The sequence below is a fragment of the Chenopodium album genome, chromosome 1, assembly GCF_948465745.1.
Source record: "Chenopodium album chromosome 1, dcCheAlbu1.1, whole genome shotgun sequence".
In the NCBI taxonomy this organism is placed as follows: Eukaryota; Viridiplantae; Streptophyta; class Magnoliopsida; order Caryophyllales; family Amaranthaceae; genus Chenopodium; species Chenopodium album.
Window position 1 is genome coordinate 66,108,321 of NC_137834.1, and position 18,399 is coordinate 66,126,719.

At 36.3% G+C, this 18,399-nt stretch overlaps 1 long non-coding RNA gene and 1 other non-coding gene across 2 annotated transcripts; one reads left to right on the forward strand and one right to left on the reverse strand.

The window, feature by feature from the left end:
• Positions 1–6,855: 6,855 nt before the first annotated feature.
• Positions 6,856–6,961, forward strand: LOC145566375 (small nucleolar RNA R71). The gene has a single exon (XR_014095407.1). It is a non-coding gene; the product is annotated as a small nucleolar RNA R71 (small nucleolar RNA).
• Positions 6,962–7,901: 940 nt separating this feature from the next.
• On the reverse strand, positions 7,902–15,784 carry LOC145557337 (uncharacterized). The gene is made up of 2 exons (XR_014092294.1): positions 15,558–15,784; positions 7,902–9,889 (listed from the first exon to the last, which is right to left on the reverse strand). It is a non-coding gene; the product is annotated as an uncharacterized LOC145557337 (long non-coding RNA).
• Positions 15,785–18,399: the final 2,615 nt, after the last annotated feature.

Genomic DNA, 18,399 nt, shown 5'->3' on the forward strand with positions numbered 1-18,399 from the left:
AATTAAATATAATAACTAAAATTAAAAGAGAAGAAATTGTTACCAAAAGAACTCTGGATTAAGGAATGGAGTTAAGAACAAAGTTGAGAGCGTTTAAGAGAGAGAAAATATTGTAAGTAGAGAGAGAAAATCTAAAACGAGAAGGTAATCCCCCTTACGTACCAAAAAATCGTACTTAAACATCCCTAAAACAAATCTTAAACGAAAACTAATCAGGTCTCTAAAAAAACATGCGCCAGATCGGGCCCGCCTTTTTTTCTTCGTCCTTCCTGGGGCTCCGCGCTCGATCGAGCCTACGCTCACCCGATCGGGCGGGCCTTCTTGGTGCTGCTTCTTTGTGCGCGCCCGCCCGATCGGGCGTAAGCTTGCCCGATCGGGCTCGACTTCTTCTTCGAGGCTTGGACTTCGATTGGGCTCGATTCTTCAGCCCAATCCGGATTTCCTCTTCGGGTCTTGAATACTCTATCCATATGCCTCGGTATCACATACCGAGCCCTTAATCACCGGTTCTAACCGGTCTTGGGCTTCAAAAACGGTCGTGTCCTCCTAATGCTCGTAGTTGCTTCGTGAAAAACCCGAAAAATGCTCCAAATGTGCAATTTCCTACAAAACTCAAGCAAAACTACAAAAACACTAGAAAACACAAATTAGTAATAAAAATGGCTCTAAAGAGACAAAAACACTACTAATTATGACCACGGGACGGGGGGTAAAACACTATATAAATTGGACGTATCACCGGGCGCCAAAGCTATGCTACATAATCAAGGTGAAAGAGCACCTTACGAATTGTTGAAATCCAAAGCATAAGCAATAGAGAAAGGTGAGAAAATAAGAACTATATACAAATAAAATTGTTAGTAACTTCCAAACAAAATAAAAGAAGAAAATAAAGAAAATAAAACTATGAAAATAAAGAAAAAGCAAGTAGTAATAGCAATAGGAATAGTGTCCAATGAGACATCAGACCGAAACAGTAACAGGAAACAAGATATCGGATAATCATCAACAGGAATCATCATAACAGAGATACAGAGAAACTCATCAGACAACGATCAACGAATAAAACAACAAGGCCAATAGCCGGGCAGAGAAATCAGCAAAAGCACAACATAATCATCATAAAACCAAAGGACTCAGAGATCGATACCAAAAGCCTACGAGACCAGGAATGAACTACAAAAGCAAGGGGGGAAACAACGAAGCACAACAACAAACGACATAAAACACCCCCAATCTTAAAATGGGCCACCCCCCAACTCTAAACGTAAGGACGTATAGGCAATAGAGAAATATCATATAAAGCACATAGGAAAGGGGGGGCATGGTAGTATCATTTCGCACTATGGTAAGGGGTAGAATGTGAACTCCCCTCACTGGTCTCCATCAAATGACTAGAGCTTGCCATCTTGCTCACCTACATGGGAGCCTTACCCCTTAATCGACTTTCCCTCCTAATTCTATCAACCTCAAAATAATGAGACCAATCATCTAAGACTGGCTCATCTGACCTACCCCACCTACCAAAAGTCTCAGGGTCCGGAAAAGGCGAAGGATTAGCAGGATCATAAGCATAATCACAACCATCGGGCCTCCATAGTCGTAAGTGCTCGGGGTAGTGCCTATGATAGAAATAGGGTGAATATGGGGGCCCTCCTAATAAGGGTAACAAGGTCTAGGACCCATAGTACGATCAAAAGGCTCCCATTGAGGGACAGGTCCTTGTTGGACCGGGAGATAGGGGTAGTTGAGATAAGGTTGGATCTCCCCTCCGAACATGCAAATCATATAATTGATACATATGGTAGTCATAACCAAGAGAAAGGGGTTTCATAGAAGGCATGGAGTACAACATGTTGGCAATATAATCAAGCTTGGCATGAATGGTTGACATATCAAAAGTAGAAGGAGTAGGATAGGGGGAAAGAATAGGTGTACCTCCCGGTTCAACCAGGGGAAGAGAATGAGCATTCGATGAGAAAGCATTGGTTGAACGACCTCTCGTACAATTTGTCCTTCGTCGGATAGAAGGATTAATATCTCGCATCGGGGGCCTCTAAGACAAGGAATCTCTCTCCTCGAGCCGGGTAGTTGCCTCCTTGCATGGGATGAGGAACCATTCCTTAAACCGAAAAACTTTTCAAATGAAAACATCATCCTTCCTAGTTCGATCGAGAAACTTTTGATTCACATGGGCGGAGATGTTGAGGAAATGAGAGGGAGACTTTTCTCGAGGATCGATAATCGGAGGAAGCTCATCTATAAAAGTCTTGTAGTCATCATTAATGCAAAGAGCTAGGATAGAAATCATCCCACCCAATTGGATACACCCCGATAGGCAAACTAGCTCCATCACGAATATCCAAGAATCGAGTAATCAAAGGCTCTGTGAAATCCACCGACTCAATCTCAAAGTCGTTTTGGTCGGCTATCTACAACCAACAAAGCTCCTCACGGAAGATAGCTCCAAAAGAGTCCTTGGAGCAAAGAACGTACGTGAGGATTCGGTTGAAATACCGCATAGCCGGATGAATCATGGAAGCGGACTTGGAAGTTTGAGGGTCATACTTTCCTTCCTCCGAGATACTCCTCCACCAACGTTGCTCATCATATCCATGATCACTTGTCATTCTACTATGTACCGAATAGATACAATGATCCGCATCCTCGGCCCAAGGAAACTTGAAATATGAACATAGTTGAGCATCCGTCAATGAGTGATCATTGCTAAAGATTTGGAAAGTCAAAATCTTTGAGTAATTTGCACCCGGTTCTTAGAAAACTTCAAGAGAAGAAAGGAATTCATAAGTCACCCTAGTATAAGTAGGGGCACTCAAATCCAAAAACTCTAAAAGATCAAGGCCCTCTGCAAGAAGGCAAACATCCTTATCAATCCCTAGAAACTTGGTTGTTGCTTGATTGTAGAATCTCATTGGTCTAAGCTTCTTCTTGGATAGACGCTTGAAACAATCCCAATGTGATTCTTTTGAAAATTCAATGCCATAAGTTTCTTCAACCTCGGGTGGAGGTGGAACAACATGCCTAGGCTTGCTTGAACTTGACCTAGCTCGCTTCTTATGACGGAGTGTGGCCATCTACAAGGTTTCAAGACTTAAATTAGCATAAGTTATTGTTCAAGAATCAAGCACAAAATGAAATAATCTCACAATAGAAGCAAGAGATGGTAACAAATGAACAATGCCATTATTATAAAATCGTGAATTTGAAACAAATAAGCATGGATTAAAGGCAAAATTGAACATAAGAGACGAAATCATGAGTCAAATTGAGCAAAATAATCTCAAGCATTGAATTTTCAAAGATATAAAACCATCATAAAGAATACCCATGAGAGAGAAAATAGCCAACAATGGCTATTCAAGAATTCAATCAAAGTTTACACATTTATCATGAAGAAGCTTCAATTCAACACTCAATGATATCATTCAACACAAATTTCAAGTGAAAAGAACTAACCATAGAGTTCCACCATGAAAGTAAAACAAGGGTTTCAAGCTTGAACAAAGAGGAAGAAGATGACTAGAAAATAAGAAACCATACCTCAATGAAGTCTTAAAATGCTTGTAAAATGCCCAAAATGAAGATGTAAGAACAAGTAGAACTCTCAAAAACAAGCTCCAAACCTCAACATAAAACTTCAAATATTTGAAAAAGTCCTAATTTTTTTATTGAATTGGGGTAGAAAATCTGAAATATTTGGGATTGAAATTTGAAAACTTGATGTGGAAATTATAATTAATGTTGAAATAATATCAAAAGAGGTGAAATAGGTTTGATTTTGCAAGAGAGGGTATAGGGTTTTAGGAGGGAAAAATGATAGAAATGAAAGAGTAGGGTGCGTTTAGGGGTTATAAGGGCTACCAGCTAGTGCGTGCGCGCAACAGAAGGCCGCGCCCGCTCCCGAAATCTCCGCGCCCGCGGTACCTAACCCGCGGCCAGACCGCGAGGAATTCCTGGTCGGATTTGGAGTTTTTTTAGATGCAGACACCCGCGCCCGCAAGTAGTCTTTGTGGTGCATGCGCGCAGCCTGGTGCGTGCGCACCACATGCAATTCGGGAAGGCTCTAAAAGGAGAAACACCCTTAATGATGCTTTCGTGTTTGCATTCTCACCGTCCCTATCGAAGTCATGATCAAGTACTCAAAAATTTCATAAGAAACAATCCAAAATATGTTTAAACATAAATAAATATCGATGGGAATGCAAACACAAGAACATATACCCTCAACGAACCCTTTCCTCTAAGCTTAACCAAACCTCATGAAATCTTGAAGTAGCACCACAATTGTTGGAAATTTTCTCTAAACCAATCTCATGGTACCTAGGATCAAGAGAACAAACAAAAATAAAGAGAAATAAGAAAAGTTCTCAAAGGAGGAAGTATAGAAAATTGTAAAATCAAAGAAAAAATTAGAAAACCGGGTTGCCTCCACCAATTAAGGTGGTTATCGGAGAAACAATGAGTGAACAAAACCAATAAAAGCATCGTCGAAATAATTCATTAGACGATTGACATTGGCCTTGAACGGAGAAGGAGAATCTTTCATTGAGACTTCTATAAAATCATTTGGAAAAGCACTCTTGGCCGAATTGGGACCGCTCTTTCTTGATCCCTTGATGCTAAGGTGTGATGGAAGAGGTTTGAGCTCAACCATTGGTACACATTTAACTTCCTTTGAAGTGACGGATTGCAAAGCTTCTTTGCTTGAGATATTCATGCACATATTCTCGTCCACTTCCTCAATGCTTCTATTTAGCAAATCCTCATACCTTGCAACTTCCTTGAAAGGAGCACCTATCTTATCCTTGTTCAAAAAGACATTATCAAGAGGATCATTAGAAGTGAGCAAGTGCTCATGCATGGAAGATACAACAAGATCAAGAGAATCAATCAACATGCAATTTTCTAAGGAAGAACATGGATACTTCATGCTTTCATTCAAGTTAAATTCAATGACCTCTTCTCCTACCTTGAGTGAAATCTTTGCAATCTTAACATCAATCATAGAACCCGAGGTAGAAAGAAAAGTTCTACCAAGAATAATGGGAATGGTAGCATATTCATCCATTTCAAGAACCACAAAATCTACCGGGATCACAAACTTCCCTACACTCAAAGGAACATCCTAAACCTTTTCCTTAGGAATCTTAATTGACCTATCGGCCAATTGCAAGGTAATTTTGGAAGGTATAAGTTCCCCTACCTCAAGTCTTTGATAAATCGAATATGGCATTAAGCTAAAACTAGCTCCTAAGTCACATAAGGCATTATCAATTTGCATCTTGTTAATGGCACAAGGGATTGAGAAGTTTCCGGGATCTTTCAACTTGGGTGGCATCTTGTTCATTATGATTGCACTACAATTCTCGGTCAAGTTGACCGTGTCCACCACATCATAAGTCCTCCCACCACTCAAAATGTCTTTGAGGAATTTTGCATAGTTAGGCATTTGGGTAACAACTTCGGTAAAAGGTAGAGAAAGATGAAGTTGCTTAAGCATGTCAATAAATCTTCCAAATTGTTCATCCAACTTATGTCTCATGAATTTTTGTGGATATGGAAGCTTGGGTTTCACAATTTCTTTCTCTACTCTCACCTCTCTAGGTGTCTCAATCACAACCTCACTCAAAGATGCACCATTTTTCTCATCCTCTTCCAAGACCTCCTTGGGGACCTCCTTAGTTCCACTCTTCCTAGGCAAACTCTCCTCAAGAACCTTACCACTTCTTGTAACAATAGCATTTACGGGTCTCTTGGGATATAAGCGTTGGGAAGGTAAAGAAGAAGGACTAGCATGGTCTTTCAAAGAATTAGCAAGTTGAGAAATTTGGTTTTCAAGCATCTTATTATGAGTCATCACCTCATTGAATTTCTTGTCACTTACGGCCATGTAAGTGCACAACAGCTTTGTTTGATTTTCAATGATTTCCTCCAAATTAGTCATAGAAAAGAGGGTTGTGAATAGGAATTATTAACTTGAGTCTTCGGAGAAAATCCGGGAGGAGGGCCTCTTTGAGCATTATTTTGAAAATTGCCTCTCCCTTGATTGTTCCAATTACCCCTATTTTGATTTTGACCATAACCTTGATTATGGTTACCACCACCTTGATTATGATTTCCATAACCTTGGTTTTGATTACCATAATTTTGGTTTGATTTTGGCCACTATAACCTTGATTGTTATAGTTACCTCGAGAACCTCGGTTCCCTTGGTTCCTATAACCACCACCTAGGTTATAGTTGTCAAAATTACCATGATTTTGGTAATTCATATTCCATTGACCCCTTTGGTTATCAAAACTTTGCACATTATTATTGTTTGACACATAATTCATATGGTCACTCTCATTATTATCAAAATCATCATTATCATCCAGAAAAGCATGAGGGAATTTACTAGAATCATGATCATATGAACCACACACATTACAAAACAAACAACCACTAGGCATGTTACTAGAAGAAGGAGGGGGATGAGAGTTAGAAGGAGTACCTCTCCCCTTAAATTGGGAGGGAAGACTTGGAGCTTGGGAAGAAGAACTCTCCAATTTTTCCTTGATTGCACTCACTTCCTTCCCCAAGTTTGTCATTTGTGAGGAGAGATTGTTGATTGCATTTAAATGATCAACCGAGTACACCAAAGAGCTACTCTTGCTAGTTGATTCTCTCTCATCATCTTGCCAATCTCTATAGTACCTCACAACATCCTCAATGATGTCCACCACTTCTTCTTCCGTCCTATTCATGATGGGACCTCCGCCTCCTCCATCTAGGCATGACTTACCTTGGGGACTTAGGCCTCCATAGAAAATTTGAATAATTTGATAGGTTGGAATTCCGTGGTGAGGACACTCCCTTTGATACTCCATATATCTCTCCCACGCTTCATAGAGGCTCTCACTTGGCTTTTGTTTGCAACCTTGAATCAAAGCTCTTGCCTTCGCTGTTTTCTTTTGTGGATAGAAACGAGTTAGAAATTATTTTGTAACCTCATCCCATGTAGTTAGAGAATTCGGCTTAACCTCCTTGTCTAGCCATTCCAAAGCACGCCCAATGAGAGAAAAGGGAAAGAGCTTGAGGCGGATGAATTCTTGGAAAACTCCGTTCACCTTGATAGTGTTGCAATATTTTTCAAATTCCTTGAGATGATTTATTGGGCTCTGGTCGAAGGTGGAAGTAGGTCGTTGGGACTACTAACCCTAACCAAATTAGAAATTTATAATACCTAAACTTAGACTAAACTAATTAGTGGCACGTAAAGGGTTGAACCCAAAAGGACTAAGTGCATTAATTTGTGCCAACTAGACTACTAGGAAAGGTTGTGAGATATAGAGAGATTAAACCAAATACTACTAAGAGCAAATAACTAAAACTAGGGAAAGTGGAATCCAATTACATCAATGCATTCAACATCATACAATTAGATGAAAATGCCCTCGATTAGGAACATCAACACATTTAACTCACTCTCGCACAATTAAGCATGTTAATTATCCTACTAAACTAATTCACTCTCGTGCAACTAGCCTAGCAAAGGTATGGAAGAATTTAGGGCTCTCAACCAACTCACTCTCGCACATTTGATTGAAAGCACAATTAAGAGCATAGAATCGATTAGCTAGAAAGATTCTAATCCATAAAAACATCACCCATACACAATAATCAAGAAACAATTTCATACTAATCACAATCAATCATTCAATTGATTAATATAACCTTCATCTAATTCCCTAGAACAAGACCTAAGCTAACATAATGAAGAAAGACATGGGAAACAAGGTAAAATAATAATAAAAATAAGATTAAACAAACAAACTAATTAATCTACTCAAATCAACAAACAAAAAGCAAAAACTAAGAATTAAGCAAAGAAATAAAGATGAGAGAAAGTTAGAAAATGCTTATTGAATAGATGAGAAGAAGTTCCACAAAGTTGCTTCTTCAACCTCTCAAAAACTCCATGAAAATCCAAGCTTTCTCTCTCTACACTACTCCTAAACTAACCCTAAGAGAGAGAAAATAAAGGCTAAACTAATCTAATCTATCTAAAATAAAATGTTGATTGAAAGTTTTTAGAAAATAACCCCAAAGGGGGTATTTATAATACAAGTTGAACAAAAATAAAATAAAATAAATAAAACTAAATAAAACTAAATACAAAAACAAAACTAAAATAAAATAAAATAAAAGAAAAAGAAATGGAAAAAGAAACCCCCCAAAATTCCCCTAAACCCGTCAGACCCACCAATTCCACCCCTTTCATCCTTTCACTTGCTGCTCTCATTCACCATTGTCAACCGCAACCAATCATCATAATCACCACCGTAAATCAACATCATCATCATCTAGCATCACTAGATTCTCGGCCTTTGGATTAATTGAAGGAATTGTGGCCGTCTCATAAAAATCACGTGTGATGCTCGTGAAAAGGTTCGATCAAACCTCGGGTTGGTGTGGCCGAACTACGGGGTTGGTTCGGTCGAACCATGGGTGTGTTCGACCACACCTCTTCAAATTACAAAACCTCAAAAGTTTCTGACTCAAACTTCGACTGAACTCCTTTGGTTTGCTCGAACTTGATTAATTGCCATTTGCTCTGAATTGGGGATGTTGCTTGGGCGATTTGGGGTTGCAATTGGTGGCTGATTTGTTGCTATAAATTGGTGATGTGGCTGCTGTTGTGAAATGGAGTTAAGGTGCTGGTGCGGTTGTGGTGGGCTGATAGTGGTTGTTGGTTGCAGATTGGTGGTGGATACGGAGGCTAATGGTGGTTGTTGGCGGTTTGTGAGCTGCGAGTTGCTGGGTGTTGGTGTATTGGAGGTGAGGTGCTGGTGGTTGTAGTTGTGGCTGGTGAGAGGTGCGGTTTATGGGAGCAGGGGAGCGGTTGATGGTGGAGGTTCGCAGGTGGTTGCGGAATTGATGTGGCTGTGATAGGTGGGAGCGTTTGATGAATTGAGGGAGCAGAGGATTGGTTGGTTGATGTGGTTTGGGTGGCTGCTGTGGCAGTGTGGTGGTGGCGACAGCAGTGGTGGAGCTGGTGGTTGTTGGCGGTTTGTGAGCTGCGGGTTGCTGGGGCTGTTTGTGTTGGTGTTGTTGGGGGAAAGCAGGGAGCAGGGCTTGGTGGTTGTTTGGTGTGTGGAAGCTTGGAGCATGTTGTTTGACTCAATTCTCGGACCTTGAACCCGATCGACCAAGGACCCGAAAACACCTACAACCAAAAACAACACGAGGGGATTATCAAAAGATAAAATAAAATAAAATAAGATAAATAAAGTAAAATAAAATAAGATAAATAAAGTAAAATAAAATGCTAAAACTAAATAAATAATAGAATTAAATGAAATAACATAAAATAAAGAAAACAAACTAGAAACTAAAAGAAAAATAAATAAAAAGAGAGAAACTAGGAATTAATAAAACTAAGTTAATCTAAATTAAACTAAAAATTACAAAATACTCAAATAAAAAGATAAAAGACGAGATTAAGCAAAATAATAGAAATAAAGGATAAAATGAGCTTAATTATTGAAATAAGCCGGAAAAGTATTCAATAAACACCCCTAAAAGTGACATAAAAGTCACTTATCAAACTCTCATGCTTGGCTTCACTATTGTCGCCTCTCTATCAAAGTGATCATAGCCGACCTAATTTCAAAATCATTTGCCGGTGTTGTAGGAGGAGCAATTCCACTCTCAAATCTATATGCACCGGAAATCCCCAATTCTTTCAATGCCACTCTCGGATTCTCTCCCATTCTTGCTTGTTCCTCTTGTTGCAGTTCTTCCTCACTTGAAATGCTAGAGCTCAAAGATCGCCTAGCAACCCTTAATCTTGGAATAGTCTTCTCAATCTCCGGTTCAAATGGCACTAGTGAATGACAACGTGCTCTATACATACAACTCAAAGGAAATGATTATTAGCACTGCTACAAGTGTAGCCTTAAAGAGGAAAATCTTTTTGTATTTTTTTTTTGAATGAAATAGACTCAACAACTATAATTTTGTAAGTTTATTTCTTAATTTCATGAGGTAGTTATTGGGTTTTAGTGGCATGTTTGTGGGGCTGTGAAGTGTTGTTGTGTGTATAGACTTTTTTGGTGTATTTCGTGGGTCATGTAATTCAAGGTGAACCAAAAAAATGCTAGAACAGTGATGATTGCTATGTGTTTATTAGGCTTTAAGTAAGATTGCATATAATATTGTTTAAGTGATAACCTTGTATAGATATAGTAGCTAGTTGCTCGCTTGTAGGAATTAGAATTAGATACTGGTAAACCCAAATTTGCGTCTAAACTTGTTGTTGCAGCCTAGAATACTCTTTTTTGGCCACAAGAAAGGAATCATCAAGAGTCAATTCTTCTTCATGTTTGATCACTTATAGTTCAGCTTGAATATTGAACATGTTAAGCACATCTTGGCAGCAAACTGTTGAGGCTAATTTGTAGGTCAGGCTATGAAGACAGGAACATTGAACATCTTTATTGTTGTTTGGCATCGACTTATTATTCTTACCCTAAAATATCCTACTAGCTCAATTGGTAGAGCATTGTGCATGTGCACAAAAGATGTGGGTTCGAATCCCACGTAGGTTCTTTTAATAAATCATTTTATTGTAGAGACACTTTTGAAATATTTGTATTTATTTTGAGTTAATTTTTTTTTATCAACTGTTATAATATTTTTATTTACTTTTTAGTGTTTTTTGTTTACTTTTGAGTAGTTATGATTTACTTTAGAGATACTTTGATCTACTTTTGTTTTGTTTTTTTTTTGAGCTATTTTGATTTACTCGTACTTTTTAGTTTTTCTATTTACTTTTAAGACATTTTTTATTTACTTTTGGAATTAATTGATTTACTTTTTATTATTTTGTATCAACTTTTGAGATAATTATGAAGTTCACTTCAAAGTACCATTTGACAGCCCTTAGCAAGCTCCTAGAGGTAGTTTTTGAGTGTAGAGAAAGCTGTTAGAATCGATCCTTTTATCAATTGCAAATCTGCCCTGCAACCTGCAGCAAGTAGCCAGCAGAACATCACTTGTAGTGTCACGAATAACACCCCTAGACTAACTGAAAGCACAGCCAGGTCTAGGAATTAACTTTATCCAAAAGATCATTTTATTTACTTGTGTGACATTTTAAATAACTTTAAAGTGTTTTATATTTACTTTACGTTGGAGGTAGAAATAAAAGAGCTGAAGTTGGGTCACTAATCAATCTTGGAACTGTGATCATGAAAAGATGAGATGATTTTGTGTTTTGAAGTTTTCAGGTTTGATGATGACAAAATACATCCGATTGCTTTTAGTTTTTCAAGTTTTCAGGTCAATATGTATTGCTTGTTACTTTTTAGTGTTTTTTATTTACTTTTTAACAGTATCTATTTACTTTTGGTATTTTTTTTTATTATTATTATTAATATGAAACAGAAGTTTTTTATACATGAATACATCTATTATTTATTGCCACAACAAATAAGTTAGTGTTTGATGTCAGCTGATTAGCCTCCACATACTTTTGTGTCAAATTATATGATATACTGTTAGTTTTTTAATTTACTTTTTGTATTTTTTTTATTTACTTTTTATTTTATAGTCTTCACTTAAACCTTACATACTTCTTATTTGATTATTTTTCATGTTTGTAGAACAAGTTATAATTTGGCTCACATTGAAGCAACATGAAAGTCAATGACTTAGAGTTACCATGCTTATTTGATTATTTTTCATGTTTGTTTTGATTTACCTTTAAGGTAATTTAAATAACTTTAGAGTATTTTACATTTACTTTTAGAGATAACCTATGTAGAAATCGAACCTACACCTCTATGCATCTGCATAGTGCTCTACCAATTGAGCCGATAGGTTTACATATAAGTATTTTTTATTTGCTTATAAAGACGACCATTGATGTAGATCCATCAATTTACTTTTAGAGACCACTAATGTAGTATCATCATTAGACCATCATTAGAAGAGTATATGAAAAAGATATAAAATCATATACACACATTGTATATGCAATATATAGCTCACGTTTCATATAAATAATTCACCTCCTTGAAAGTAAAAATAAGCAGGACACCAAAAGGGATTGAGAGTGTTATTTATAGGACAATCATAAATCCCTAATAAGATATATATATATTTAATGCCTATAATTAATTAACCCTTGGGTCTCTATGTTATCAAAACTAACAATTACATGTAGCTAACAAAAAATCATATATAGAACGATCATGAATGTCAATGTCATAGAGCAGAAAGCTAAGCAGTTATATTTTTTTTACTACATATAAGTTCCTGATGTCCCAATTCTTTATAGTGCCAATAAGGTATATGGCCACCAGAACCTTCACAACATTCTACTATCCTTAATATAGTGAGACTAGAGAAGAATAATAGTAGATCCAATAAGGATTGTACAGGCCAACTAACTAACCATGATTGTAGAGCTCAATTCTCAATTGACAACTAAAATAATGGGAAGTAGGATAGGATATTGGTGCATGTAAATTAGCCCCTCCAAATACATTTGCAATCCAAGTTCCTCTTCAACGCAAACAATAATTTTAAACTCCTCCATAGGATCAATCTGATGAAAATCAACAAGCAGACTATGTCGGAGCACTTTGCCGAACAATTATTGTGCATCATGTAGACACCTAAAAATGTCTCCCCAAAACCAAACCCGATGATGAACAACCTTCACCGCCATTATTGGTCGAGTTGAGTATTTAATCTTTGGAGTGCTTAAATCCATGTTCTATCCAATATATTTCATGAACCAATCCAATTTCTAGCTCATTTCCCTAAACCATAACCTATTTTCCACTTTTCATTTCCACATCGCAAAACTGAGAGAAACTGATTTTATGGCTATACAATTTTGATCCAATTATTATTTTGTTGGATAGGCCTTTAAATAAGCTTTCCAACCATATATCATAAGCCCAATTCCGAGTTATAACGAAAAAGATATGAGCAAAACACTAAACTCGGCCTAAAACCGACACCCTTCCACTAAAACGGCCATATCTTAAAATCTACATATTATTTTGACTTGATTTCAATTAGGTTGGAAAGTAGACTTGATAAGCTTTCCAATGATATATTATATGTCTTATTCCAAGATACGGATCAAAAGTTATGATTATTTTAAAAACGGGTAAAAAACTGAAATTACCGCGCAGCAGCAAAAATGCCGCGACGCGGCAAAAGCTGACGTGTCACGGGGCTTATTCCCGTGACACGGGATTTTGCACCGTGTCATGGTGCAATTTCCCGTGTCACGGTGCCCATTCCGTGACACGGGGATATTCCGTGTAATTTCCGCGTACTTTTTACACCGTGACACGACATACTGCACTGTGTCACGGTGGACAATGTCGTTCTTCCCGTGTCACGGTGCACATCCCGTGACACGGGATTTCTCCGTTTTTCTCCGCGTAATCCCTAAACACGTTTTCACTTCCCGTAACCTAATTATTTCCCGCGTCGCTCAGTTTTTCCTCGTGTCACGGGATCTTCCCCCGTTTGACGGTGCCTGTCACCGTGTCACGGTGCTCTTTGCCGTGACATGGTATTATTTTTTAGGGTTTTTATCTTTTTAGGGTTCCGCGTGTTCACTCTGCTCATTTTCCCTATAAATAGAACCCCCCTTTCTGCAGTTCGGGGCACCAATAATCATTCTCTCTCACCTTACACCAAAAATCATTCTCTTCTCCATCTTTAACCTAATTTCTAGCCTCCTTATTTTTCCATAACAATTCCCCTAAGCACTCCAAGGAGTCCATACTTAACCCGAGGTTCCGTCCTTAAACCAAGGCGTGAAAAGTACAAATAACTGAGGGTTTGGACCAAATCAACTCTACTTTTTATTTAATTTAATTTTCATTTACTTTATATTTTTTTATTGAAGTTACTAACAGTTTATTCATGATGTAGCAATTTAAAGGAACGCGCAGAATGTGAGTAATTAATTAATTTAATTACTCTTATTTTATTTTTAATATTGCTAGTATCATGATTAGGGTTGTTATTATTATTATTTGATTTGACTAACACTATTATTGTTAAATTGCTTCCAATATTAATGTTTATTCTATTATATTTTTTATTGATCACCATATTGCATGTTTAAAGGAAATATGTAATTGAAAATCACGCCTAATAAGATAATTTGGACAACCGGTTTAGTTTCCTTTTTAATCTTGTTGTTTAATCAAGTGATCACAAATATTTTAGAATTATATGTTGCATTAATATTTAACCAATTTAGCTTAATAATAGTTTGCAGCAAATTGAATATTTTGGTTTTTATGTCTTTGAGATCGCAGGAATGCTTTTCACTATAAGAATCGAGTAGAGGCCAATACGGGCGAATGTGACTCCATGACTCACTTCGTACCATCATCTCCGATCCTTCTTTCGTGGTTCCGAACCATATGGAGTTAGTAATCTCATGTATTATGAATGGGATGTAACCTTCACGGGTCAATCGTTGTTGCCTATCATTGTCCCTTATTCGTGGTTGTCTTTTTATAATCCGTGAACGGTTTACAAGTTCCTTAAAAACCTGTTGGCGACTCCCTACTTTCCTTGTCCCTAATCGTGTCCCTTATCGTATTATGTCAATTCCCACTTCCTATGAGTGCCAAACATATTCACCACATGCTTTTAACGTAGGCGCACTTCGAACGACGCCTACACATCAAAATATCTATTACGCATTATACTTTTAAAAAAAAACAGTTTACTTTTGAAAACAAATTTGTTTACTTAAAACACATTTTGATCTACTTCTTTTCTATTCATGAATTTTGGCTTACTTGAACGAGCTAGATTTATAAACCTAGATTGTTTAAGTAAAATCTGAATTGAATAGCTTAAATCCAGTTGATAACGAGCTAGATGAAAAAGTTTAGAAATCTAATTCAACTAAAATCGCAAAATCAATATAACTATACTTTCAATAATCTAACTCCAGCATCATAATTATAATTGAATAATTCAAAATCAGAGCTATTATCCGATTTCGACTGAATATGCAACCATTGAATTGAGATTTCGCAACAAATTATTTACGAACTTGCAAATCTAAGCTACAAATTGATAGGAAATGATCCTGAAGTATCACTGTAGAAGAACACATTATTGAACTAAAATATAAATTCCTTAGACAAACACCGAAACACACGAAATTATTTAAACAAACCACTGAAATTTTCAAAAGATTCTAGCATCAAAATTCACAAAAAAGCACAAACTAAAAAATATGAAGAAACACAATTTGAGCCTTAATTAACAAAGTATTGCAGATCAAATTTAATTCTAACATCTCTGAAGTTTCGCATAACTACGAGCTTCTAAATTCACCATCAAAATAGTTGCAATCACTAAGATAAACTGAAAATGTACCAAATTATTGACAAATTTGCAAATATATGCTGCAAATTGTTAGGATATATAATTTGATTAGACGAAAAAAGTATTAAACCCTAAACATCGATTCATACGAAATTTTCAATGCTTACCTCTATCGTTGAGAAATTTTGCAGCGAATTTAGCACAATATTGAAGAAGTATGTAAATTGTTGCAACTTTTTCTGATATTGGAGCTATTGATTGAATTGAGGAAGCTTGAATAAAGCTTGAGAAAATCGCGGAGGAGTGAGAAACTCATTCACTTTGTCAGATTTAATTGAGCCGTTAGATTACGCCCCTTTTGGGTTGAATCTGACAGTCCAGATAAGTTCCTAGTTCCTATTATAGGATTGGTTCTCATTATAATCTGGTCTTATATACTACTATATATATATATAATATGTATATATATATATATATATATATATATATATATATATATATATATATATATAACTTATTAGTAGCCTAAATGTCGCCCCTGTTTCCTACTGTTGGGTTTTTTTTTTATTATTTATTTTTAATGTTGGTATTTAAAGAGCCTAAAGAGTGGTATGGATCGATCCTGGGATTATCTGGAATTGGGAGGTGTAGGCGACGTTTGAAGTGCGCCTACGTTGAGCATGTGTGAATATGCTTAGCACTCATAGGAAGTGAGAATTGACATAATACGATTAGGGACAAGAAAAGCAGGGAGCCGCCAACAAGTTTTTAAGGAACTTGTAAACCGTTCACGAATCAATTAAGGCAACCACGAATAAGGGACAACAATAGGCAACAATGATTGACCCATATAGGTTACACCCCATTCATAATCCATGAGATTACTAACTCCATATGGTTCATAACCACAAAAGGAGGATCAGAGTTGATGGTACGAAGTGAGTCATGGAGTCACATTCGCCCGTATTGGCCTCTACTCGATTCTTATAGTGAAAAGTGATTCCCGCGATCTCAAAGGCATGCAAAAAAAATATTCAATTTGCTCCAAACTAATATAAAGCTAAATTGGTTGAATATTAATGCAACACATAATTCTAAAATATTTGTGATCACTTGAATTAATAACAAAATTAAAAAGGAACCTAAACCGGTTGTCCAAATTATCTTATTAGGCGTGATTTTCAATTACATATTCCCTTTTAACATGCATTAGGGTGATAAGAAATAATAATAGAATAAACATTAATAATTGAAGCAATTCAACAATAAATTGTTAGTCAAATCAAATCATAAATAAACTTAATCATGATACTAGCAACAAGAATAAAAATAAGAGTAATTAAGTGATTAATTACTCACTTTCCGCGTTTCGTTGAATTGCTACATCATGAATAAATTGTTAGTAACTTTAATAAATATATAAACAAAATTGAAACAATTAAATTAAATAAAAAGTGGAGTTGATTTGGTCCAAAACTTCAGTTAATTATACCTTTCACGCCTTGATTTAAGGACGGAACCTCGGGTCAAGTATGGACTCCTTAGAGTGGTTATGGGAAGTATTATGGAAGAATAGGGTGGCTAGTATTTAGGCTAAAGAGGGAGAAGAGAATGATTTTGTGATCAAGCTTGTTGATGATTAAAAAAGGGGAGATATGACCTCTATTTATATTGAAAAAATAAGGGTCAAAGAATAAAAAAAAGATAAGAATTGGAATCGGAATAATACTCTTGCGATAGACAGCAGTTTTTGCGATTTTTGTTTTTATCATATCTTTTGATCCAGAAATTGGAATAAGATAAATAATATATCTTTGGAAAGATGTTGACGTCTAATTTCTAATGCAATTGGAATAAGATTAAAATATTTTGTAGAATAAAAGATATGGCTGAAATAGTGGGACGGTGTCAGTTTTTGATAGAGTTTGGTATTTCATTCATATCTTTTCCGTTATAGCTCGGAATTGATATTATAATATATCATTGGTAATATAATTTCAAGGGCTATCCAACCATTTAATATTTGGATAAAAACTATGAGGCACAAAAATCATATCTGACTATCTTTGAACATCTTTCAATTCGTATAGAATTAGGACTTTCAAAAAGAAAAGTTTTATTCAATTTCAAATTCTTTAATCTTATCTTTTAAAAAAAAAAGGATAATTAAGATATTTTAGAAACTTATAGAAGCTTCTAATTAATACTAATTGGTTTAGGGTTGGGATTATAGCTTTTGGACCCTCCACATGATCATTGGGTCGCAGGTAAAGTAGGCTTAGGTTCGGTTTGGGCCAGTTTAGTATTTTGGCCATAACTTATTCGTTATAACTCGGATTTGGGCTTATAATATATCATTGGAAAGATCTTTTCAATCCCCATCAACTTATTAAATAGTTGGACCTAGATTATACACCAAAATAAACTGGACTAAACGTTTTTATAAAAAGGACACGAAATGAATGATTTTAGAGGACATGAAATGAATTATTTTAGGTTTAAAGGCATGAAAAGAGGAAAATAATTTATGGTTTGGGGAAATGGGCCAGAAATTAGGTTGGTTTATGAAATGAAAATATGGATTTAAGCACTCCAAGATTAAATACTCAACCCGACCAATTATGGCAGTGAAAAGGTGTTTATCATCGGGTTTGGTTTTGGGGAGACATTTTTAGGTGTCTACAGAAGCCCTCACTTTGACTGAGTTTTTAAAAACGTCAGTTTCTAAAACGATAGTCAAAGTAGTCGATAGGGACGGAGAATGATTTAAGACGTTATGCGATCCTAAATCACTCTGTATACGTCGATACCTGCAGAAAAATGTTAGTTCCACAGATAAAAGAGTAAAGGGATAGAATGCTTATCTGACGCCAGTGTATGGGTGACAAATGAGTTTGGTAGATTTTTATGCTTGAATAAATCCACTGGATGACGTTTTGTTGAGATACTTTCCATGCCTGAGGAAAGTCGACTGGTGAGTTTGGTAGCTTTCTATGCTTGAAGAAATCT